This window comes from Sus scrofa, chromosome 16 (genome assembly GCF_000003025.6).
Source record: "Sus scrofa isolate TJ Tabasco breed Duroc chromosome 16, Sscrofa11.1, whole genome shotgun sequence".
Classification (NCBI taxonomy): domain Eukaryota; kingdom Metazoa; phylum Chordata; class Mammalia; order Artiodactyla; family Suidae; genus Sus; species Sus scrofa.
Genome location: NC_010458.4, coordinates 10,365,127 through 10,393,094, shown reverse-complemented (window position 1 = coordinate 10,393,094; position 27,968 = coordinate 10,365,127). Strand labels below are relative to the sequence as shown.

General features: G+C 36.1%; 1 protein-coding gene across 4 annotated transcripts in view; it reads left to right on the top strand.

The window, feature by feature from the left end:
* Positions 1-27,968, top strand: part of CDH12 (cadherin 12) — a 989,731-nt gene that overhangs the window by 582,395 nt on the left and 379,368 nt on the right. For 2 of the 4 annotated variants that reach the window (XM_021077038.1, XM_021077036.1), the window contains exon 3: positions 8,434-8,582. The exons of 1 other annotated variant lie outside the window; for it this stretch is intronic. The gene's annotated coding sequence lies outside the window, so the exon portion shown is untranslated. Of the gene's footprint in view, positions 1-7,181; positions 8,583-27,968 lie in introns of those variants that run through there. One more of the 4 variants, XM_013984708.2, reaches the window with a different exon arrangement.

Genomic DNA, 27,968 nt, shown 5'->3' with positions numbered 1-27,968 from the left:
TGGAAGAGAAAATGATAAATAAAACAATTTAAGGTTTATTCTTTTTTTATTTTTTCTAATCTATAATTCTTATAAGCAAAAAGTGGCAAGTGAACTTACCAAAATACTAATATCAAGAAAACATATTCAGTTTATGAAGATTCATAAACTTTCTTTAAAATCTACATAGAAATAGGCAAGTTGTATTATAATCTCCTTTTATTTCTTTTTAAAAATATGTATTCATGTATTATTTTTCATGTTTGTATCTAATCAACGGTAGTATACATCAGCATTTATGTTTTTTATCTTTATAAACAATGATATATTTTCTCGGTAAATATTGGAGTCACCGATTTATACACACACACCCCATTTTGTTACAAACATCAAAATTTCTCCCCTGTGATACAGTTGCAGTTTTTATGTCCAACAGCAATTCATTGCTTTGCTTTGTAACATTCTTGCTAAACATGGGATGGAATAATTTTATTTTATGTTTGATGATAAAACTTTTTCAGGATTTACAATATAAACAAAAGCATGAAATATCTTTAGCCTAAGTCCAATTTGACATAATCATTACAATTAAAAACAAAATTTGGGGGGAATTTAGGTAGTGCATATATTTTATATTTAACTAATAACATTAGCAGCTATTAATAATAGCAGCTAATATTTATTGTACCCCCATTTTGTATCAGGTATCTTCTTGGTGCTGAATATCTACTAACTCAATCTTATTTCTACATATACATGAACTAAGTTCACATTATTTTATTCTCTTTTCTAATCTGAGGAAACTGAACCAAATGTGTATAAAATGACTAGCCCAAAGATACTTTCACAATTGCTGTTTGCTATTGCCATGTTGCTGTGTTGTTTTAATTTTGGTGAGCCACCAAAATTCCTGCTCTTTTTCCACTATTTTTATGACTGTACCATTACTACAAAACTTTAGTCCATACATTTTATGAACATGAGGTGGTTGAAAGCGTTATGTCAGACTACCTACCAACAGTCCAGGAGATGTTACGAGCTCTGCATTATTCTACTGTAATAAGAAAAATAGAGTCAGCAAGGCAGATAGAAGTCACCTATTCTTTATGTTGTGTAAGCTAATTATTGACTTTGGCCTAGAGTGAAAATGAACAAGTTGACAGGAGAGGAAACTGGGTATTACAGTCAGTATAACTGAAGATAGAATAAAATCTGGTATTCAGAAGTTGATGGAGTCACTGTGAGACCCTAAGAAAAAGTTCAATTCAGTAAATAACTGAAAAGGAATAAGAAGGAGTTCCTTTTAGAACCATCTGTAACAATATCAACTTCGTGATGCTATATAAAGTATTTCTATCTTAAGGCCTGTCAAATGCAGTTAGAGGCTAAGAAAGCCCAATTATTTTTCTGTAATGTAGAGTCGCCTGCTGTGGCATAGGTGCTAAAGCTATTCTGTGGTAAGATTGCAGTTCACATTAAAGAGAAGTTAGGGACAAATGGACAATGATATATGCGTATCAAGAAGTAATTAAGCAATTCATAGCAGTCATTGTTTCCAATGGAATGGCACTTTATTTCCCTATATAAAATTTTACTGATCTATTATCTGATAGGTACTAAGACATTAAGTTTAAAGTTGTCTTAAACTTTGATTGAATGGGGAATGCTCTCTACAATTTAAGAAACCATTAGAAATATAAAGTAGGTGATTTTATACCATCTTCAATATGGTGCCTTTAGAAAATAAGAAATAGGAGGAAAGGCACACAGACTGTTATTATGGATATGAGGCAGCATTGACAGTTTAATTATGGTAGTGTTTAATTAAAGAAGAAATGAAGATGTCTTTTTTTATAACTTTAGGTATAACATAAAAAATTTGCTGCACATATTTAAAATATAAATTAGATGAGTTTTGAGAAATGTATACAAATTTGAAACCACTACCATACTCAAAATACTGAACATTTTTATTATTTTTATCAAAAGACTTCTTGTACCCCTTAACCATCTCTTACTCCCCCCATCCTTCATCACCACTTCCCTGCCTTCTGTCACAAAGCTATCTGTTTTGTTTCCACATTTTTTAATTCTACATAAATGGAATTACATGCTACTTACTTGTTTTTTCTGACTTCTTTTCAGTCAGCACAAGGACCTTCTGGTTCAGTTTTGAGTGTCCTACAGTTTCTTCCTCTTGATAGGCATTTAGATTGTTTCCAGTTGCTTTGCTATTATGAAAATAGTCATTTGTGTACAAGTCTTTGAATGAACATATGCTTTCTCTTCTTTGGGAGTAAATACCTTAGTGTGAGATAGCTGTATCATATAACATATATATCATACAATAGGTATATTTTTAAGAAACTACCAAGTTATATTTCAAAGATCTGTAGCTGCCAGCCTACAGAACAGCCACAGCAGATCAGATCTGAGCTGCATCTGTGACTTGCACCACAGCTCACTGATACTTTAACCTACTGTGAAAGGCCAGGGATCAAACCTGCATCTCACGGGTACTAGTCAGATTCTTAACCCGCTGAACCACAACAGGAACTCCCAGGGCATTTTTCTTTTCAATTTTAACTATGATCATAGGTGTATGGTGGTAGAAAGGACTTGAAACAATTAGATATACAGTTACAGAGTTTAAAATTAGTAGGTGTATCTAAATTAGGATTTTATTTTTATCTTAGGAATTTTTGGTGAATAGCAAATTAATTTGATACTGTTTACCATGTTAGTGCTTCTTGACCTTTCTACATCCCATTAATTTTACTCACTCTACCTTTCCCCTTTTCTGATTCTCTAAAAATGATAAACAGAGTTACTCAGTAAAGATATAAACATGCTCCCTTTTTTTCTATGAAGTTCTACTGTTCATTAAATAGTATTTTATGTGTATTTGTTTAGTAACTTAATTTTAAATCATTGCTAAAAATGTGTGTGGTTTGGATTTTATACACCTAATTAATCATCATTAATAGTCAATAGCTTTAAGTAAATTCAATAATTCTTAAAGTTTATATGTTATTTATTTCATTGTGCATTTACTTAATAATCATCTCCAAAATAAACAAGATGGAATAAATCTGAGCTAACAGGAAATGGGTAAAACACCAAGCTGTTATGTCTACTGAATGCTATTTCTTTTAATTATGCACTGTGTTTTTCTGTTAGTTTAAAATAGCTGCCTACTAAAGTAGAAATGTGGTTTTAAAAATACAAAATATATTAATATTATATGTCCATTTCAAAATCATTCTCCCTAGCTTAAGCTAATTCTCAATCATTTTAATTAAACCTCCTTTCAGTTTTAACTGACCAGGACAATAAAGCAAAAGGCTAAGGATCCACTTTAGATGTAATGTAACAGCTATGTCCTTTAAAAGGAATGTGTTATAGCTACTTTTTTAAAAAAATTAAAGAATTCTTGCCCTTAGCAAATATTCTCATCTATCACGTATAATTTCAAATCAATGACTTCTGGCTGATTTTTAAAATACCTGAGCTATGAAAATAATTTTTTTCTGTAATGTCATTTTTAGAATAAAATAAAACTGTTAGGGACATTACAGGATGGAGAGAAGAGAAAACTGGATACAACTTTTCTTCTTGACTGCCCGATTACTCCTAAATTAAGTAAGACAGACTATTACAAAATTTTAGTCAAATAGAAAAGAACTTTATAGCTGACTGAAATATTAAAGATAATATAGCCTATTTTCTATATATTTTCCAATGAAATTATTACCTAGAAGCTTTTTTAAATAGCTCAAAGTTACAAAGCTAGTTAGTGCCAGACTTTTGACTGTAGTCCAAGTTGATATCCAGTCTAGCTTTTTTATGTCCAGAAGTTCACAGTATCTCCAATTCATGAGTATATAGGAGTGGTTTCAAAAATGTGGAAAGTTTAACTTAATGGCTGGTAAATTTAGCCTTTTAGCCTCCACAACTTACACAAATGCAGAAACTATCAGCATTCCCTAAACATTCCTGTGTTCATATTAGCTCAACACTGCTGCTGAAAGATCAATTTCTTGTTATTTCTGTTAGCTTTTTTCTTTTTTATATTTAAAACTATTAACAGCAATGCATGGATAAAAATGATGTGGTAAGTATACAAAATGGAATACTGCTCAGCGATATAAAAGGATGAAATGTTGCCACTTGCAACAACATAGATGGACTGGGAGGGTATTATGCTAAGTGAAATAAGTTAGAGAAATACTGTATGAGATCACTTACATGTGGAATCTAAAAAATACAACAAATTAGTGAATATAATGAAAAAGAAACAGACTCACAGATACAGAGAACAAACTACTGTTTACCACTCGGGGGAGAGAAGGAGTGAAAAGCAGTGTAAGGGGAGAGTATTAAGAGGTACAAACTATCGTGTATAAAATAAGCTATAAGCATATATTGCACAACACAGGGAACATAGCCAATATTTTATAATAACTATAAATTGAGCATAACTTTTAAAATTGTGAATCACCATATTGTATACCTGTGACATATAATATTGTACATCAATGATACTTCTATTAAAAATGGGCAATTAACACTAAGATTCTGAGCTTTCTTCTTTCCTGATAATTAATTCAAAAGAGAGGTAATATTTGAATCTCAAGTTCAAAGAGAAACAGGATAGAAGTCATTTAAGAATTGTAAGATCTACATCTAAAATTGTCTTAATATAATTATAGTTAACATTAAGAAAATTATATGAAAAATATAAGCGGAAAGATCCCTGTACTTAGAAGGCACAAGCTTCGTACCAGCTCAGAGTAACTTCCTCCCTTCTTATATCACAGTTCTGACTCTTTAGAACAAACCCAAATAAATAAAGAATGGCTTCCATTTAGATATCCATTTAATTCCTTTTTTTTTTCCAAAAGATAACTGACAAACATATTTGTTAGACATAGTGGAGAGCAATAGCCTTGTCTGCAAAGGAAGACATTAGGTTTTCTGGCAAGCATCAAAGACAAAAAGGATAATCACTTGCTCTTTTTGTTCCTAAGTTCCCATCATTAAAATATGAGTAAAATACTTATCATAATGTATATCACAAGATTCCTGTAAGAATCAAATGAGACGATAGGTGGGAAATTTCTTGGTTTAAGGGCTGCATTCATTTAAGTTCTTATATCTTTTTAGATAGATTTTTTATTAGAAGCCTTAAAAAAGCATGGTCACAACACTTCCATGTGAGATTGTGAATGTGTCTGAGAATTTCAACAGACCATATGAATAGTGAGATTCATGTAGGGTTTAAGAAACTTCTAGATAAAGCTTAAACTGGAAATGAATTATTCAGCTCTATAGTTATTTTAAGCTTTGATATTATATTACTTCTCTTGGAAAACTGATATATCAGAAATCATCTTAATTTTGGCTTAATACATTTTTAGTAAATGTTCTTGAGATCACTGTGTACTAGAGTAGGATCATTTTCCTATCCTAAGCAAAAACTACTATTTGAGGAAGAGGGGAAATGAATTGCAAAAGAGAAAAAAAATTGACCAATTTGAGCTAATGAAATGATATTATTTAAAAGTTCTAATTTAGTTTATTTCTTAGACTAAAGTTTATTTTCGTTGAAGTTAATTTTCTGATCAAATATAGATAAATGTTTATTGTGGTTAATGTAATATTTTATTAATCATAAAAACAGTTTTAAAGAAGAAAAATGTTGTTTTGCAAATCACGAGATAAGTTTCCTATTCTTTTGGAAGCAAGTACTTTCACTGATTTTGGAGTTGGAGAATTTCTAAGCATCAAGATTTTACAGTTGAAGTGGCCCGAGTTTTAACTCTGGTTTACTCTGTACTGGCTATTCAGCAGTAGGAAATTTACTTAACTTCACAGAGCCTTAGCTTAATTGATAAAAAAAAAATAATGAGATGATAATGTTTGCTTCATATGATTGTTCTAAGGGTTTCAAGGACAATGGGTATAGCTGAAGTGTATGCAAAGCATCTGGCACATAGTAAGCATTTAATATGTAATACCTATAATCACCAGTACTGTGTCCTCTTTACACACACTACAAAATAGTATTATTCTGCTTTGTCAGTCATGAGTGTACTTCTACAGAAAATCAATTATTTCCTAAACATAATATTAAAAAAAAAACAACTGCCACAGAATTATTCTTAGTCTCTGTAGAAAATATCCAGAGTGAAAAACCTTAGATCCTATGAGAACACCAAGACTTATTTTGGAAGTATCACTAATGAAATCTGTTGCAGTCAGGACTTTCCAGGTAGAAACTATCTACTATGGGACAAAATTACCTTAACTTAGAGTATACCTGTTTTAGTTGGTGACGATTATTGCTAATGGACAGACTTCAAGAAAATAAGCACTGTCTTAAGGTTTTAAAAAAGCTTTTAAAAAGATGTCACTATTTAAGATGCTCAGATGAAGCTTAGAAAAATACATGACTGGGATGCTATAATTGTTAGACCTACTACACATCAGAACCATGGAATCCATCAGATTTTAATTCACAAGTGCTATGTTAAGAACTAGTCAGGATCCTTGCAGAAGAAAATATTAGTTATATTTCCTACTATTTATTTTACATTTATTTACATACATCATTTTGATTTAAGCGGTCTCTCTTCTACTCGAACACTCTAACGCCAGTCTATAATTGGGTAGTGTGTTTCCTGCTAAATGGTGGCAGAAGTGTTCTTCCTCTCCTGAATCCATCAACTGGGTTTCCTCACCTTCGCCTCTCACCCTCCACCAGCGGAGGGAGCAAGAGACCTCCTCTGCCTGGGACACAGGCTCAGCTCTCCTGGGCTTCTGCCTGGTACATCTCTTTAAAATCAAATGTCTGTCCTATTATAAAAACTCAGTGACACTGAAGTTTATCTCGTCCAAGAAGTTCCACCATCAAAAAGCTTGTTTTTGAAAGAAATACTTTTTTATATTTACTTGGGAATATAGACAGCAAACAAGTTCTCCTTTATTTATGTTTTGTGTATCCCTTTACTGAAATTTGGTATTTTTCAAAAATACATGTAAATTGCAGATATAGCCTCTCTCTCCATAGTGCGCTCTCTCTCTCTCTCTCTTTCTCTCTCTCTTTCTCACATACACACACACACACACACACACACACACACACACACACACACACACACACACAGACACCCAAGGAATGCCATATGTCCCAAGTGCGCCTCACTTGGAAAAACAGAAATGCTGAACACATCACACAGGACCATTGTGATAGGACATTTGTCAGTTTTCTCCCTGGCAGGGAGATTTTTCTCACCCTCAAGACATGCAAATGACTTTTTTCATCTGTTCTTTTTATGTTATTGGAATAATTTTCCCCTATAGAAGTGAGAGCTGTCAAAACTTAATCATTTGGGGGTTTAGCACTTAGTTCCAAAATCTTTTTGACAGAATTAAATCTCTCTGAGGAAGTGGTAACTTTTGATATCAGAAACGTTGAATTGCTTCTCAGGTGGTCAGTGGATGGCAATCAGCAGGTTGTTAAAGGCACAGCATATATTTAATAGGTCATTTGACATTTTGGAGCCTCTTACCCTTGTTTTTGTTTGAGAAAAATCAGCATTTCAACAATAGTAGAAGAGATGATTTAGTTAGGTGTAATGATGCATTCTCCTATACTATAGGAGTAATAGCTATTCAGGTTAAGAGTATAATGCAAACATTTTTGCAAGTGGGATGCTAATTAAAAAGGCTATTTGAAAAACTACATAAGCAGCGCTTCTCCGTGTCTTGGTTTGAGTGCTTGTGTCTGTAAGAAACTGCCAAACATGCTTATTTTGTATGAATACTTCCTTTTTTTTAATCACTCAGAGTTGCACTCTAGAGGGCTGTGATAAACCTTTAAAAACATTTTACTTAGACAAAGGTTGAAGTATGTACCAGGCTTGGGGCGAGGACAGGCACAGCTATCTCTTTGATCACATCTCTTTGAACATTTTTCAGCTTTAGTTTTGTCTTCCAAATCAGCTCCATCAGTGGATTAATTGTTTCACTGTTCCTGCTGTTTCACACGAAGTCACCTGGCAGAACCGCAGGAGAAAGCACCCGTTTGTTTAAGCCCTTTGTGGCTTGCCGCTGTGGCTCATCCCCTTTGCAAATTACAGTCAGAGTGGTAGTTCATCCATTAGGCTGGAAAAGACAAGATTTCCAAGTGGCCCTGGTGCCTTTTCCAGTTCCCAGGAGGCCCACCACCCCTCGGCTTGTGTGTTCCCTGCACACACGGAGTGTTCCCTGCTAATCAGGTCAATGATGATCGCCCAGCTCCAGGGACCTGACAGGAGCCTATCACAGCAGTTAGGGAGCCACCAAACGCAGCAGGCTCAGAGGATCTCCCGTTAAGAAACATCCGTCGCTTAGTCCTCATTTACTCACTGGAACCTCTGAGGATTTCAGCTTCTCTTTTTGTTCTCTTAGACAGTGAGGGGCTCCACGTAAACAGGAAAAAAAGCAGCCCAGCATGCAGCTACTTGGAGGGTGTTGATTGAAAACTTCACTCTTCCCTCCCTGTTCACGGTTGATTTGACTGATTTCTCACCTCCTTCACAGTGAATATTTCAATTAAGGTAAGTGCCGCTTGATCTGAAAGACTGCATCGCACTGAATTTCTGCATGGAAAGTTCTAACTGACTAAACTGACATTCTGCACTGCAGCAAGTGACTGTTTATGTCAGGGAAAGGCTTAGTTTATAAGCAAGTGTCCTAGAATGAAAGCCGATGTTTGGGGATAATGAAATTACAGAGCAATTTCTTTTGAAATTTAAGTATTCTAACTTGCAACAAGAGAAAATGTGAAAAGAGAGTTAATTTCTCATTTTAGATTTTTAAATAATCTAGAGAATTGCAAGGTGCTAAGGTAACTTGATTTTGATTGAAGTGTTTTGTTGATGTCATACGGTAAGATCTTTGAGTCTGAAAGCTTCAAAGTTCAATTAGATGGAAAGAAAATTTGCAAATGAGAGTTGAGGTTTTGTGCAGCTTTTTTACTTTAACAACGTCCCTGAGAGTTCCCTCTGGGTTGAAGGATTTAGGACTAAATCCTTGAATATTTTAATAGTGTCCATTTAGCAATTAAAATTTAAATAAAGTTTCTGATGGAGCTGTTAAGAAAAATGAATCAAAAAGATTTATCATATACTGATATGATCTACAATTTTTATACAAGACAGGTGAATTTTTATGAGACAGATTATTATAAAGAAAAGTAAACAAAAATTACCTTCTTTCCAAAATGCTTATCTTTGAAGGGAGAATTCTTCAATAATAGATTTCATTTATGTGTATTGACATCTTGGCTTCTATGTTTGAGGCTGGACTTTGTCATCAAACAAGAGTAAACTAAGGTTAAACTTGCATTTTACATGCCTTACAGTAATTATTTAGGTAATTTAGACAAATTAACACACATTATTTCTTTTAAACCCTTTCCTTATAAGGTTGTTAAATATATCTAGAAGGAATGGAAGCAACTCTTCCAAAGTTAGATTTAATTATCTGAACTTTCCCACTTTACTTTGCACTTGTAAATATAGTCTGATGGTTTTATCCCACATTATGCTAAATTTCTATGTAATCAAAAAATGAAATGATTTTACCACCATGAGTATGTAATTCATTGATTAGCACTCTAACCACATGAGTGAATAATAGCAACTAATTTCCTTGTTATGATGTTAATACTCATACTTCAAAAAGATTTTCTAACAATGAAAACAGATATTCATTTAAAATACAAGTGTATATTGTCATGAGGTCATACACAGATTGCATTTCAATAACATCTGTTATGCTAAAGCACAAAGTAAAATCTAGCTGCTTTTTTTGTAAATATTTATAACGGTATCTTAAACGGGCTTCAAATAATGAGCACTCATATTTCCTGAAATATTGAGTCCATGTTTCTCCTGGGGTATCCTGAGATGGGACGTTTTATGAAGATATCAGAACACTGTTTGTATTAATTGGCTAGCCTTCCAAAATTCTCTAGAGAGCTTTTCAGGCTGATGTTATTGCTTCCCCCAGAGGAATAAAAATATTTTTGAATACCCATAGGCACTGATGTGTATTAGCTGGTTGTCTGTACGGTTTTAGCCAAAGCTTGAAGACATTTATTTACTTCTGTTGCAATGAGCCTTCTATCACTCTTCAGGGCAATGGTTTGTCAACTGATTCAAAGCTACCTCAGAGTAGTGCTTGATTCTTCCCTCTCATTAGGTCTTAGGCATCTTCTTTTTTTTTTTACATTTTAAGCAACACTTGATAAACAGAAAGAGGCAGCATTAACCAAGAACAGTCACGTTTGTTAGTAGCAAACTTGTACATTGCTGAAAACAGCTCTGTATTATAAGGTATTCCTTGTGCCAGATTCAAAATTCATGGTGGTATCCTGCCCAATGGACTTTTATTAGAGGTGTTTACTGGATATATATGACCCTTGGAGGATGTGTCTCGTGTGTAATCAAATATTTATTTTAAAAGATGAAAGCAGTTGTAGTTTTTTATTTTAAAAGATACACTTACATGTTTTTGCTTGTTTGTTTTTGTTTTTGCTTTTTAGGGCCGCACCTGCGGCCTATGGAAGTTCCCAGGCTAGGGACGGAATCAGAGCTACAGCTGCAGGCCTACGCCACAGCAACACGGGATCTGAGCTGCATCTGTGACCTACACCACAGCTCATGGCAACACCGGATCCTTAACCCACTGAGCAAGGCCAGGGATCGAACCTGCATTTTCATCGATACTGTTCAGGTTTGCCACTGCTGAGCCACGACGGGATTTCTCCAGTTAAAATTTTTAAAGGGATTTAAAAGTGCAGCTATCTTAATTTACTTCACACAGACTGAAAAAAGAATGAGGAAAATCTTGGGCGCAATTAAGAATTAGGAACTGTTAATGATACATAGCGTCAGAGCACCTTGATCAGATATTTTTTTTCCCACTTGTTATCCCCAGGTTCCACCTTACTCCTAGGTCCTATATTGCATCGCATTTTTCATTCACCAGTTGGTAATTTATTCCTCTTGTGAGATCAGACACAGCTTATAGGATAACCTCACTTAGAATAGACTGTTTCAAAATTTAAACCCCCACCCCCCCAAATCTGAGAAAACTTTATAAAACTTGTCTTAAGATCTATAACCTGCTCTGAGGTAGGTAGTATTTTCTATAAAAGATGCTGGGTTGAGGCTATGTCTACCTAGATGTCTAAATGCTGTGTATAAGCCTTTTGTGTATGATTCTTTAATCACCAAATCAAAATGATAACATAGGAGGTAATTTACCCCTATTTTCCAGATGAGGAGATGCAGTCTGGGACAGCACATGTAACTGGGCCAAATGTGGTACCATAGACAGTAGATCTATGATTCGGGCTCAGGTTAAGGCATGTTTAAAGCTTATAATCTTTACACTATACTTTTTATTACCTTATACGTGGTAGCCTTTTTCCAATATTTGATGTGACACTCATGAATACTTTAAGATAGTGCAGATTAATTCTCTTACCCTCAGAATAGTTTAATTCTTGCCTTATTCAAAATGAATGGTTTTCTAAACTCCATAGCTATCAGTGTTTGAAAGAAGCGTATACTTTGTTCTTTTAGGTGCTGATAGAGGTTAGTGCTCAAGTCTTTGCCTCAAGCTCATTCTGATTACCACTTACAGAAAAAGCACTCTACTAGAGGGATAATCAGTAGTCAAATTTAGCATCTGCAATATATACATCTTTCCAAGAGAGGTAGACAAACTCTGAGGACAAAATCAAATAAAGAGTAGAGATGTAAATCCAATGCCACTTATATTGAAAAAATGAAAATAAAATGAAGTTGAAGAGAGTTTGTGGTTTATAGCAAAATGCAATCACATTATTAGAAAAGATAAAGACAATGACAATTAGAATTGAATGCTGGAAAGAAAAAAAAGGTTCACATATACGGGAACTTATTTTCTATATTAACTTTACATAAGCCTTCACATGTATACACAGAGATTTGCTATGACTAATTATGTTGATATAGTGACAAAATAATCCAAATTTTGGACCACACATGAATGTACCCAGAACTAAGCCATCACTAGAGGGGCCAATGGCTACCATGTAGCCTTTCAAAGGAGCTATGCCAATAAAGGATGCTGCATGTTGTATAGCATATAGCTGATTGGTGACCTTAAATATAAATTCATTGTGGATAATCAGTAGTTGTTGGACAGAAACATAAGTTGAGAAATTTAGAAATGATTGTCTTCAGAAGACCTAAGGTTGGTGGGAGCAAAGAAAAGGAAGTTAATCCCCTCAGGTCAATTAGGAGACAAACATTTTGACTCATCATAATTCTAAACACCTAAAGGAAGGCATGCTCCTAGGAGCAGAAAAGCTATATTATTCTAGCTGTTACTCCAGATACTCCATGTGGTAGTGAGACTTTTTCCTGTTTTCCACATTTTCCTCTGTGGTTTCAGCTCCATTAACCAATTCAAGCTGAGCACATCTGCATTTCTTACAAACTAAAAGATTATAATTGGCCCGACATCATACATATTCATAATATCAGTAGACAATTAATAAGGCAGAAACATGCAGTGGCTCTAAGTACAGGTTCTGGGTTCAACTACTGGGTTCAAATCCCGCTGAAGATACTTAGCTCTGTGACGACAGTTAAGGTGTCTAAATTTTTTTATGATCTTTAAAATGGAGTGAAATACTAATCCTGTAGCAGTGTTGAGTGAAATTCTTTAAAAAAGATAATTAATATAACATACTTATGACTGCTCAGGTGCTCAGGAAATAATGGCTGTTATTATAAAACAGAAGCTTTGTTATTAGTCCCTCTCCTTAAATGTCAAGTAGAAAAAATCAGGGCTGTTCTTTTTCCTTAAAAATAGTACACACTTGGACCTTACCAGATGCTGGAATCACTTCCTGATGCTGTGTTTATATCAGTACGCTTGAATTTTAAAAGCATACATTTGTCTATTGGATTTAGACAGGTGAGTGGATTTTGCTTTAAAGAAAATAATTCGGGAGATAGAGAAAACTTCCTATTTTTGTCAGTGGCTGCTTCCATGCTATAATATAAAACCAGAGCTGGCACAGGTGACAACATAGAGATTGTAGTGTGTGCACAGCTGAAATTATTTGCTACTTTATCTTTTACAAAAAAGTATGCTGGCTCCTTATTTAGAAGAAAAACAAATTCATGAAACTAATTCAGTGTTGCATTTTTTTTATTATGGGCATAATAAATATTTTGTGGAATATTTGTAAAATATCTTCAAGGTGATTATCAAAAAATCTATTTCCAGATAGATTCAAGCCTATCATTTCCTCTTCTCTACTAACTTATCATCTATTATCTTGCTATGGAATTTAAACCCTCTAATTACAAATTGAAAAATTATCAAATACCATTTATACACACATATACACATGCAGAAATATTTAGTACTTTGTATATTGATTGAGGTAATCAGCATAAATAAAATGTATTTTCTGCAATAGAATTCATTGCCTTCTATCCTCCAAAATGCAAAATGTTCTCTTTTGCTCTATGTAGGATTTGTGTCTTAAAGTAGCAGATTCCTGATTCTCATATCTGGAGTACTGACTTCATCTGAGAAAGGAACTAGGAAACACAGTTTTGAGACCTATGCAGGTTATCCAATAAAATCGGAATATATAGGAAAGTGGCCTGATCCCCGAGATTTAACTACCTTCCCAGGTAATTCTAGTATGCAGACAAGTTTGAGGGTTGCTCTTATAGAGCAGCAACTCTAAATTTGAATGGGCATGCAAATTACCTGAGCATCTTGTTGTGAGATTCTGAAGTGGGGCCCAAATTCTGCACTTCTGTCTCTCTGGGATGTTGACATTCCTTGTCAATGAGAAGTGTTACTCTCATTCTGCCCCCCTGATTCTCTATAGTTGCCCTGAGTGTGGGTAAGTGTTCAAGGACCTACCACAGGATGTGACTTAGAGTCCAGCTTACCTGGGTTAAAGGTTGACTAAACTTCTCAAGAAGCTCTTTTCATTATAGAAGGATGATGGGGTATTCTGAGCCAGGTGGAAATTGAGAAGCATTTTTCTTAATCCATTGTTGATTCTCACTTACTCACACTGGATATAGAATAACTGGATGCTTTGAAAAGCAACATATTTCTAACATGTTGCTAACGTTTGATTCTATACATTACTAACACTTGCTAACAATATTTATTTAAGCATTGCTAACATATTTCATTCTTTGCAGTCCAGAGGGAGCAGGGTGATAATTGCTTTTCCAACCCCACTTCTCAATGTGTAGACATTTCTGTCTTTAGTAGTATCCAGGATAGCTCCATAGCAAGGTTCCAAACTTATCTACAGAATGCTGACTTCTCAAACAGCATTCCAATTCTCTTCATTCTAGGAATGCCATCTTAAGCCTTATCTGTCATTTCAACCTAGCTTTTCTCCCAAAACTAAATGGTAAGCGTATTGATTTTAGTTCTCTTCTCTATGTAGCCTTTTCTCTTTTCCTATTCTGCACTGCCACATTTCTTTTATTTATTTTTGTCTTTTTGCCTTTTTCTTGAGCCTCTCCCACGGCATATGGAGATTCCCAGGCTTGGGGTCAAATTGGAGCTGTAGCTGCTGGCATACACCACAGCTCACAGCAACGCCAGACCCTTAACCCACTGAGCAAGGCCAGGGAACGAACCCACAACCTCATGGTTCTTAATTGGATTTGTTAACCACTGTGCCACGACGGGAACTCCGGGCCACATTTCTTTATTATTGCTCATATCTACAAAGTATAAAGGGAAATATAGTTCATTAGCGTGGACACAAATTTTGGATAATTTATATTAACATTTTTATTTATTTATTTTTATTTATTTTTTAGGGCCACACCCGAGGTATATGGAGTTTCCCAGGCTAGGCATCTAATTGGAGCTATAGCTGCTGGTCTGCAACACAGCCATAGCAATGCAGGATCTGAGCCACATCTGCAACCCACACCACAGCTCATGGCAATGCCTGATCCCTAACCCACTGAGCGAGGCCAGGGATTGAACCTGCAACCTCCTGGTTCCTAGTCGGATTCGTTTCTGCTGCGCCATGATGGGAACTCCTATATTAACATTTTTAAAGTTACAGACCTGCCCTTAGAATTCCCTATGACTCTTCCGCTTTTTTTTTTTCTAGAATCCTTAGCATTTCATTATTCGTATACTCTTAGATGTATTTGATTATTATTTGTCATATTATTATTATTGTACATATCTCTCTAGGCATTGATAAAAGCTTGTACATTTAGATGTATCTGATTATTATTTGCCGTATTATTATTGTTATTTGTCTCCCTACTCTTTGCTATGCACTGGAATGTAAGTTCATGAAGGGTATGACATATCTTATACATATCTCCATGAAGGATATACACATATCTTATATATGTATGTGCATATCTTGTACATAATTTATTAAGTAAATTAAGTGGTTGAATGTAAGTCTTTTGAGAAATGTGCTTGAATCTTACCGAATCTTAAGCAAAAGCAAAATTATCATTATTTAGATATTTGCCTCAATCCTAACTCACAGCCCATAAACACATCCCCAAAATTGATTAGTTTGGAATAACCACTCATTCTTCGTTCAACAGATATTTTCTGAAAATCTACTCTAGGCCAGGCCCTATTCCAGATGCTGGGATGCAGCTATGAGTACAAACAAAACAAAACAAAACACCCTGCCTTCATGGAACTTACATTCCAGTGCATAACAAGGAGTAGGGAGACAAATAATAATAATAATATGACAAATAATAATCAAATACATCTAAATGTACAAGCTGTTATCAATGCCCAGAGAGAGCTTCTGACTTAACTTGGAGGGGCCATGGAACACCTCCCAGAAGTTTCCTGAGCTATAAATTAAAGGATGGCTTTGAATAAGACAGAAGAGGAGGGGTTACAAGCTGCTACTGGAAGTAACACTATGTCCAAAGGCACCGAGATATGGTAAGAGAATCCCTGACCCCCTCCAGGACAGCTTTAGTTTGGAGTAACATTACAATGAAGTTTTGTATGCATATGAAGAACATTATATTTGTCTATGTAGGTCTTTGAACTGCAACCCAAAACTAAGGGAACTCATTAAAGAATTCTGAGAATGGGAGAGAGAGACTTATTGGTGCACCATTCTGAATCTTGCATTATATTTTCACCACTTCAAATTGAAATATACATTAAATAATCTATGGGAATTAAAACAAAAATATATCAGGGGAGAAAATTAAGTTTTTATAGGGCTGAAGATACTCTTAAAATGCTGTACCAGGAATTTGTGGTTCATATGCAGTACTTGAAACCAAATAAGAGGTCAATGAGCAGAAATAGGTTAAGGATGTATCCATATGTGTCTTTCAGGGGCTCTGTTTTGCAAGATTCAGTTAGAAAATTTATTTCACTTTCAGAATTTAAGGAAAATGGTGAACTATGAATGGAATGCTCATATCTGCTAGTGTTGACAAGGAGAAGGTTCATACTATCCTACCTCCTAACAGGAAAAAAAAAAAAAATTGCAATCTAGTCTGGGCTCTGGCAGGACAATCAGATTCAAAGTGCTCTATTCATGGAGTTCCCGTCGTGGCTCAGTGGTTAACGAATCCGACTAGGAACCATGAGGTTGCGGGTTCGATCTCTCGCCTTGCTCAGTGGGTTGAGGATCCGACGTTGCCTTGAGCTGTGGTGTAGGTTGCAGACGTGGCTTGCATCCCGTGTTGCTGTAGCTCTGGGATAGGCCGGAGGCTACAGCTCTGACTGGACCCCTAGCCTGGGAACCTCCATATGCCACGGGAGCAGCCCAAGAAAATGGCAAAAAGACAAAATTAAAAAAAAAAAAAGTGCTCTATTCAAATTTAATGTCTCTGGCATTCTTAAGAGGTTGACATCTTAACACTTTCATTCCAGAGGTAGACTATTAGGTATTACTATAGCAGAAACGCTTCCTCCTTTGTGCAGTACTTTGTGTTATTGTTAACTATAGCTGAAATTAAATAGGAGATGTCACTTACAGTTTCTTTTACCCTTATGCCCCAAATCACCTACTTTGTTTCTTTCTCCTTACTGTTAATTGAATAGTTACCATTTATTGCCTGATGATGATTTCTCCAGTGAGACTATATTAATAAAACCTTGTTTTGTTCACTGCTGAATAACAAAGAAGGAAGGAGGAAAGGAGGAAGGAAGAGAAAGAGGAAAGAAGGAAGAGAGCAACGCATCTTCCAATCTTGCCCCTTAAAAATTCTATTTGCTCTTTAATAACTTAGCAAATGGCACCATCACCTACAAAATGGGCCAACTTAGAGATCCATCTATTGTCTTTGTCTTACCATTATTAAACGGTCTTATACCATTTAATAACGCTAAATTCCAAACTCTTTGCTGGCAGGCCCCACACCTTTTCATTCACTACCTTATTCCAGTGACAGCGTACAATTCTTTGTTTAAAAAAAAAGGAAGAAAGTCCAGGTAATGTACTACTTTGAATTTTAAGCACAATAATTTAATCATAAGCTTCTTCCTTCCACTTGGGCAATTATATTCCTGCCATTCTGAAGAGAATTTTGCTCCTCCACGTTCCCTTTATGAAATGTCAAAAAACACACACAAATATGGTAATAATTAGATTAATTCAGAAATTAGCCATGCCAGTAACTACTGATATTTGTTTAATGTATTTCATACATCTTATGGACTATGTCGATATCTTATCCTTTAACGAACGGTAAAAATTGTTCACACACATTTGGTAAAGGTCACCTATTTTCAATCAGCTCCTTTCTGTATAATAAACTGGGTGACATTTCTCATCCATTTGTGATCAATGAATATGCATATTTTAACTGAAAAGTCCATTCTCTTAAAAGCATCCCTCTTATAGCTTTTTTATTTCATAACTAGATGATATTTAGAGCAAAGGAACTATACTAATTCTTATTCTTAGGCTTTTTGATCTTTAGGGGAAAATAACTGGTGGAATAAACAATAGAAATTGGCTATACTTAAGAATCAGTTGTCAAAAAGCACATCCCTGAAAAGATAGTCTTTGATCTCACATGTTTAGGAGTGATTACACTGTTATATTTAATATTACCATAATTAAACTGTACTTTATCGCTTGTCTTTTATATGGGGTGAGGTGAAATGCTCTAAAAATCAATACAGAGTAAACAACAGCATTAATTCTGAAAAGTATTTCTCTCACAGATATTTAGAAGCAATCTTCCCTGGAACCATAATCCTCAAAAGGAAATTGCAGTCCTTGCAGAAACACGGTTTGGGTCATCTGGGTCTAGGTTTCTGGATTTTACTAAAAGACTTCACAAGCACAAATGACATTTTAAATATCTTGTCTGGGAAAAAAGTGATCTTTAATGCAGATCCACCAAATATAATGTTTTTTATCAGTAGCCCCGAAGGCAAACATCTGAAAAGCAGAGAGAAACATAACACCAAGATAAATGTTGTGACTAGTGTCTAAAGAGGAACATGGTATTAAGATAATAGAGAAATATCTCTTGTCAGAAAGTAAAAAAAAAGTAAATGGTTATAATAGCCCACAATTCTGTATCAACTCAGAAGTATAATTAGACGTGAGAATTTCTTTCTCTACTGGATGCTATGTTATTTCGTTTGTCTGATATTTTAGACAAAAAAAAAAAAAAAAAAAGACCCAATTATGCTGTGGTCTGCAGGCATGGGGAGAGGAGTCTACACAGAGTTAGGCATCAGTGAGTGAACACAGTTAACATAAAAACTAAGCAAAGCAAGGCAAGCGTCACAATGATTCCTTTAAAGAAGTAAAGCGTGTTGTGTAATGATGGCCATCTTACCCTTGTTCTTGACCAACATTTATGAAGCTACTGGCTCTTTCATATACCTACTTCCCTCTAGATCTTTCTTGGTCCAGTTTTTACAAACTCCTGTGCTATACACTTCTTATGAATAAGTATCCACACTTGTAGCATAAAGCCTCTCCCTTGTGTTTTGTTTATGTGTCTGTTGTATCAGTATCCTGCTCAAGAAGTTAGATGATTCTGCTTTGAGTGGAAGCAGTAATGCTAAAATGTTTTGCTTCCCAAAGTAGTTCATTCCATCTTTGGAGGAAAACAACTGGGAAAACATTTACCTACTTTAAGTAAAATTCTTTACTCATAGGTAAATTCTGTACTCATACCTTAGAATCATGTAAATCAAATATTAATTTTAGACTACATCCAGTTGTGTCTAGAAAGGGGGTATCAATTAATAAGCAAGGTAAATTTTTTTTCCATGTGGAAAGCCATTTACTTATCAGTGGTTCCCAGGCACTGCATGCTTGGTGTTTTAGTGCTTCCTACACAATCAGTGTCTAGGTTCTGTACCTTTCCAATGTTCCCTTTTGGGAACATGGGGTTCTTGAGAGATAATTCACTGTATACCAAATACAAACATTAGACATTCTTTCCCTATATGCATGCCTTACAAAAAAATAAAAATAAAAATAGTCAGGATTAGTAAACATTTCAAAATCTTGAGGGTTGAAAAGGAGGGTTACCCTGCTAGCATTACATTCCTTCATATATTTCATAGGCTTGACATTCCAAAAGGAAATTCTAGAATAAAAAGCATTTTTGTCCACATGGAGCCACTACCCATGAAAGTAAAAGATATCTTCAAAAATTAGCCTTGAGTTTTGTGGGTAAACTACTTGCTAAATATGGCAGAATTTTTGAAGTGAAGTAGTAATAACAAGTAGGTCTTTCTTTCTTTCTTTCTTTCTTTCTTTCTTTCTTTCTTTCTTTTTTTCCTTTTTAGAGCCACACCCATGGCATGTGGAGGTTCCCAGGCTAGGGGTCAAATCAGAGCAGTAGCAGCCAGCCTACGCCACAGCCATAGCAACACCAGATCTGAGCCACCTCTGCAACCAACATCACAGCTCACAGCAATGCTGGATCTTTAACCCACTGAGCAAGGACAGGGATCGAACCTGTGTCCTCATGGATGCCAGTCAGATTCACTTCCACTGAGCCATGACAAGAACTCCTCGAGTAGGTTTTTCATCAGTCCTGGAGCTACGTATCTAAATTTGACAAGAACATAACCACACATGCATATGGGACAAGTTTAGCATTTAGGTTGTTAGGTATAATTTAAATAGCAGAAACAGTGTGTTGGGCATAATGCTCAATTATGATTCTGACATAAAAATAAAAATATTGAAGCATATCAGAAATGCCTGTTTCCAGCATTTTCTACTAGGTAATACAACTGTTATTTCGATATCGTGTTCATAAAAGATGCTCATTTGGTGTGTAGATGAATATAAGTCTAGTTTCAACATTGTTAGTAATTATATATAATGAATATATAATGAAAAGAATAAAAATATTATAGAATTATTACAAGTACTATAGCACTTAGCCAACGTCATGAGCATTTTGTGGTGGGGGCAGGTGGGGAATTGATTGAGTAGGGGTAAAAAAAAGTTAGGTATCTGAGGTGTTGGAAATGGGTATCTGGATATGAATGGTGATTGCATGAAGATATAGATACATACATACATACATGTATAGTATGATGTTTAAATAATTAAAAATCATCGATATTACATGGTTAGCTAGGAACTTTGCTATGATTATAAATGATTTGTTTCTTTTCAAACAATACTGAATTATTTTTATTGTGAAGAAAATAATACTTATTTTGTTAGGTTATTTTTAGCACCATAATAGATTTTGTCCCACCAGTTTGCAAGTGAAGAACACCATGCAAAATCTTTTAGAGTTTTCAAATGGATTTCACACAGATATATATGAAAAAAATTAAGAAGCATGGAAATATTTTCTGCAAGAAGCATGTGAACTCATAATTTAGAAAACATACTTATTTCAATACTTTATAAATTGTAAGGACAATGATTTTATATTTGAGGAGATCATATTGGGAGACTTCATAACAAAAAATGAAATGCCTACCTACAGCTTTTAACTGGACAGGTGTATTTTAGGAAAAAGTGGTAATAATATCATATTTTAGTAGAGGGCCCTTTAATAAAGACACTTGACCAAGACATGGTTTCATAAAAACAATAAAAACCAGTGTAGAAGAAAACAGAAGAGTTGCCTAAACAAAATATATACAATGCTGCTGGAAGCGGCATCTCTTCCGCATCATCTCCCTGGAGCTCGCCTCATGAAAAATAACATTTCCCAATATTATTTCCACCTTTTAAGTTGGGATGCTAAAAGTCCTTGTGTTACATATGTAAGTTGCAGTTTCCTATGAAGCAGTATCTCATCTTGGTATGTTTTGACCCAATTAGCATTGAGAAAATGTGAATCACTCACTCTGAACACTTAGTGTTGGTGAAGAGAGGAAAGGCCCGTTGCATAAAATAATCCAGGGAAAGAAGACCCAACCGGAAGTACCATGTGTCCCCAACTCGCAGTTTCTTGACACTGAGGAGGAGAGAACAGAGGCAACAGGGGAAAAGGTATAGGCTGGCAATGTGTCAGAAGTTGTTTGAGGACTGATTTGCATGCCAGAGTAAATTTCCCTATTCAATTTTCAGATATCTGTTTTTATACTAACAAGTAAAAGGATTTCAAAAGCTATGTAAATTCTAAGGTAAATTCAAATGATTATATATTAGGCTTGCTGAGAAGATGCTACCTAGAATGGAACATGACAGATAGCAGTAGAGAAAATTCTTTTTTTTTTTTTTTTTTTTGGCTTTTTGCCATTTCTTGGGCCGCTTCTGCGGCGTATGGAGGTTCCCAGGCTAGGGATCTAATCGGAGCTGTAGCCGGGGGCCTATGCCAGAGCCACAGCAACACAGAATCCGAGCCACGAGCCACATCTGCAACCTACACCACAGCTCATGGCAATGCCGGATCTTTAACCCAGTGAGCAAGGCCAGGGATTGAACCTGCAACCTCATGGTTCCTAGTAGGATTCGTTAACCACTGCGCCACGATGGGAACTCTGAAAGTTCTAATTTTCTTTCAAGTGAATCAAGTATATAGATATAGCTATATAAAGTATATATGTTATCTATGGACATGTACACATATAAACATATAGACTATTATTCATTCATATATATACATATACACATATATTCTCTCTTTGTGTGTGTATATATATACACCCACACATACCTATATATATAGGACTATATATATAGGACTATTTCCACAGGACTTCTATAATATGATATGCAAAGTGAGATGTAGCTTATCTTTATGTTCTTTTAAAATTCCATTTAGACATCTAGAGTTAAATCTTGGGATCCACAAGAATTCATACTTCTTTTTTGTTATTGCTAACAGCCTAACAATCACAGAGAATATGTGATTGGCTCTGTGTGTGTGTGTATGTGTGTGTGTGAGAAGGAGAGAGAGAGAAGAGAGAGAAAGAGAAACACCATGCAGCAAAAACTGCCAGCATCTCGTGTTGAACTAAATTCAAGAACAAGAAAGTAAAAGGAAGAAACCAGAACAACACACTCTGTTTTGCAGGGGTTTATGGAAGAAGAGAAATCCTCCTAAGAAACAGACTAGTGTTAATAGAGTAAAAGTCAGAGGGCTCTTTGCTTCTACCTAGTACCGGATGAGCAACTATGCTCAAAGAAAAAAAAAAAAATTAAGTGTTTTTACTTTACCTTTCCCAGACATAAAGGGGTCACCAGGAAGCACATCCAGGACAGCAAAGTACATCTGAAAAGGGTATTGATGTAATAATGATTAAAACGATGGATTTTTAAGTCCAACAGACTGAAATTTCAATTTGACTCTATAACTTCCTACCTGTGTAGATTTAGGGAATTTTCTTTACTTTTTAAGGGCCAGGTCTCCTTCTTGAGTATAAGACAGACAGTATTCATGATCTTATTGGCTGCTCTTCAATGAGATGCCATAATAAATGTGCTTAACAATGCACCTGACTTCCAGCAAATACCTGGCCTCTGTGGACGTTAGCATTATTATATTAACTGGGTAGCCCAGGTCCCCATATTTTGCTGGCTTTCTCCATGGATTAGTTCAACCTCTCCAGGTTTTAGAGTTATCAGGGTCCCAGCTACAACCTTGACCCCTGGGGGCTCTAATAATGTCAAGCTAAGAAAACTACTGTTTACCTAGAGGATGTAAAATTAACTTTTATTGAGACCTACAACAACCCAAGTGTTTAAGTCTGGGAGAAGAAAACAGGATCTTATTTTCATCAAGTGCCACCTTTATGATGGCTTAGGACCCACTGCCTTGATTGCTGTACCTCAGCCTCTTAAGGTCTCCCCAAGGCTGTTCCTAAAATCTCCCAAGATGCTCACTCATGCACTGAGAAACAAGATTCTTGCATTTCCCTCTCTGACCTCCTGCCCTCTGCTAGGGGAGATGCCTACTGTGCATGTCTCCTGGGAGATCACAACTCCTCTGGGCAACACTGCCCCTGTCCTGGTGTCACTGAACACACAAATATGACTACAGGGAAAGCACTGTCTTTCCCTTTATCCGTTTTTTATTTAGAACTTGAGCTTGGGCTTTTCACTGAAGTCAGACAGTACATCACAGCACACGCAGACCAAGTGACCAGTTTTTTGTTTTTTCATTAATTAAAGAAACTATGTAAGGGAATAGGATGCAGAGGGCTTACACCACCTAGATGCCAGGCAAGGTGTCAGTTCTAAAGCCCACAGGCCTGGTGCCTGAATGCTCCATCTCTGTGAAACCTCCCTTGCCATCTGCCAGGGGTCAGGTCTCTTCTCTCAGACAAACTACATTCTATTAGATCTTCTGGTACAAAACACAGGATTTAGCTCCAGTGAAGCATCTGAGAAAGAACTCCAGTTTCCATCCTAGGCTTTCATTTTGGAACCCTCATTTTCTTTTACAGATTCTAACTCCAGGGAAAATGTCCACCGATTCTGATTAAAAAAAAAAAAATTCAGGAGTTCCTGTCATGGCGCAGTGGTTAACGAATCCGACTAGGAACCATGAGGTTGCGGGTTCGGTCCCTGCCCTTGCTCAGTGGGTTAATGATCTGGCGTTGCCGTGAGCTGTGGTGTAGGTTGCAGACACGGCTCGGATCTCGCGTTGCTGTGGCTCTGGCATAGGCCAGTGGCTATAGCTCCGATTAGACCCTTAGCCTGGGAACCTCCGTATGCCTCGGGAGCGGCCCAAAGAAATAGCAAAAAGACAAAAACAAACAAACAAAAAATCCTTCTTCACCTCTACCCAATTCTAAATAGAAAAATTAGAAAAAAACAATTCTACGTCATTTTGATCTGCATTAGTCGTTCTAAATGGTGCAGGTTGTCTCTTCTCCAGTGGTTGAACTGGGCCAAACCAATTTCTTATTCATTCTCTTCTGCAGTGAAATGCGTGCAGTGGAGCCTGCTGGTTCATTCAGAAATCTTCTTGGGTTTTTGCTCCCAGAAAACAACTATATGAACACTGATAAAAATACGATCTCCTCAAGAATGTGCCTAATAAATTTGGGAGCTTCAATACATTATACCAAAAAAAAAAAAAAAATCCTAAAAGCAACAGCCTGAGAAAACTTAGCTTTGATCCCTAATAATAACAGGATGATTAGTTTCTTATTATACATGTACTTATTAAAAACTGGGTTGATATTCAAAGACAAACTCTACCACAAAAGTATCTCATGAATCCATAGGTAAATCCTCAATGCCTAGGAAAGCAAACAGGAAAAAGAAGGAGTAAATACATATATTTGTTGAACACATAAAGGAAATAGGAGTTTGCCTGTCATCTAATATTTACAGCTTCAAAAACCACCTTGAAATCTAGAATCAGCTGAGTTACATCACTACATTTCTTTATGCTCTTGGTTACAATTCTGAATATGTTTTCTCATGGAAGTATTAAGCCCAAATTTGGGAAGTTATAAGACCTTTACATCACATTGGACTTCACATGCATATAAACTAGTGAGACTATTTATTGTTCAAACCAACAAAAGCATATATTTAAGACTAATATGTGAGTCAGATAGGATAAAATATATTTGTTAAACTTACCACCTTCCCCAACATACATTATTAAAACCTTATTGTCTTCCTAAACTGTGATAATTCCCCACACACACACTTCCTCCCTGTACCATGTCTCTTAGTTTTACCTTAACTGTGTAACTGCATCTGCATATTTGCTGTTTTTTCCTTCAATATGGCCCTCATTCTTGCCAGCACTCAACCTTCTCTTCAGTATCCTCGCCTCCTTCCCTTCTCTTTCATGCCCATCTCCCCGGCTGTGATCTGTGTAAAGTACAAAGTTCACCTTGTCACTTTTCCACATAAAGTCTCCACTGGCTCTCTGTTATCTACAAAATCAGCTTCAGTCTTTCTGACATGGATGAGCACACACCCCCAATTTCTCCCACTCCCCCTCATCTCTTGCAGTCACATGAATAACCATGTATGCTCTTGGCCAAGTGCATGTGCGTACACACACACACACACACACACACACACACACACACACACACACACACACAAAAACCCCAGTGAGATTTTGGCCCTTATGCCATTCATCCTTGCTTTCCTCAGTGCTGAAAATGTGTCTACACTTCTCCATGTTACAATTATAATCTTCCATAACTTGCCTAGCTAATTCCTATCCTCTCTTTCAAACTCAAAACTGGTATCACTTTCGCCAGGAAGCGCCCCTTGATCTCTAGCCATCAGCCTAATCAATTACTGCAGGGTACCTCAGAGATAGTGTGGGTTTGGTTGCAGACCACTGCAACAAAGCAAATATATACACAAAATTTTTGGTTTCCCAGTGCATATAAAAGTTATATTTATATAAACTATTCTGTAATCTATTGAGTGTGCAATATATGTCTAAAAATGTACATACCTAGATTAAAAGCTGCTTTATTGCTAAAAAATGTTAACCATCATCTGAACTTTCAGGGAGTTGTAATCTTTTTGTCATAGTAAATCAAAGATCATTGATCACAAATCAACCTAACAAATACAGTAACAATGAAAACGTTTGAAATACTGCAAGAATTACTAAAATGTGACACAAAGACACAGAATGAGCAAATGCTGTTGGAAAAGTGGTGCTGATAGACTTGCTTAAAGCAGGGTTGCCACAAACCTTCAATTTGTAAAAAACAAAACAAAATAACCCTCAATATCTTGAAGCACATATGCCTTTATTTTCCTACATTTGTCATATTGCTTCCTAGTTTTCTCTTTACAAATTTATCTGATAGATTACAAACTGTGTAGGCCAAGATTCTATCTTAAGTTTTTTATAACCCCAGTGTCCTATACTACATCTATTCATATTAATGCTCTAATATTAATTTTGTAATATATGAACACACATAAGAAATAATATATTATTGGATTTCCCATCATGGCTCAGTAGAAACAAATCTGACTGGTTATCCATGAGTACACAGGTTCTATCCCTGGCCTCCCTCAGTGGGTTAAGGATCCAGCATTGCCATGAGCTGTGCTGTAGGTTGCAGACCCAGCTCGGATCCTGCATTGCTGTGGCTGTGGTGTAGATCAGCAGCTACAGCTCTGATTCGACCCCTAGCCTGGGAACCTCTATATGCTGCAGGTGTGGCCCTAGAAAAAGACGAAAAATAAATAAATAATATATTATTTAAAGACTATTGGCTTTTGTAACCTCTCTCATCTTTAGTTGATAATTACATATGTTGGCCCTTTTTAGTATAATACCATCTTATGATTTATTTGTTTCGTAATGAAGATCTATTTTGTGTCAGAAATCAGGCCAGATCTAGTGTAACTATAAGCTAAAATAATCACCAAGAAAGTATCTAGATACAAATGTGGAAAGTGCCCTGAAAGGAATGTGTATGGTGTTATGAGGTTGTAGAAAGTACGGACCCACTTGGTTAAGAGAGCTGAAAGATGCCTTATTGGAAGAAATGATGCTTGAACAGAGATGTGAGGATGTGAAGTTAATAAGATGGAGAGGGAAGGAAGACTGCGCCAGACTAATGGAAGTGTTCGTACAATGGCAGGTGGGAGGTTGGTGTACCCAAAGGATGGAAAGAAACCAACATGGTCCAAACAGAGATGGAGGTGCACTGCCCTATGAGAGGAGGTTCCTATTGTCACAGAGGAGACCTACGTGACAGTTTTGGGAAATGAGACTTGGAAATGCGCAGAAAGGGAGACATAAAACTATTATGTTACTTAAGAAATATGTTAGGAGTCCCCACATTGTGGTGATGGAGAGAAATGAGTGGATTCAAGAGATATTTGGAAAGAAAAGTCAGCATTATTTGAAGATGGATTGGAGTGTGATGGTTGTGGAAGGGAGAGGGGAGAAGAAATATGAGCCTGATTTTCTGAGCTGGTGGGATCTTTACCTGAGAAAGAGATGGGTCAAGATGGACCAGCTTTGGAGTTCCCATTGTGGCTCAATGGTAATGAACCCAACTGGCATGCATGAGGACATGGGTTCCATCCCTGGCCTCACTCAGTGAGTTAAGGATCCGGCATTGCCATGAGCTGTGGTGTTTGTCGCAGTTGAGGCGCTGATCTGGTATTGTAGTGGCTGTGGTGTAGAGCAGCAGCTACAGCTCCAATTCCACTTCTAGCCTGGGAACTTCCACATGCTGGGGATGTGGCCCTAAAAAGACAAAAGAGAGATGAACCAGCTTCTGGGAGTTATAGCTGTAGCACAGTAGGTTAAGGATCTGGCATTGCCACAGCTGTGGTGTGGATTCTAATTCGATTCCTGGCCCGGGAACTTTGTATGTAGCATATGAGGCCAAAAAAAAAAAAAAAAATCAACTTCCATGAGGGATTAGCAGTAGAGAGGAGAGATCTGATAGATCTGCTTTAGACTGTTGATTTCAGGTGACTTTTAGCACCAGAGTTCTACCATGTGACATTTTGGAAAATCACAGAT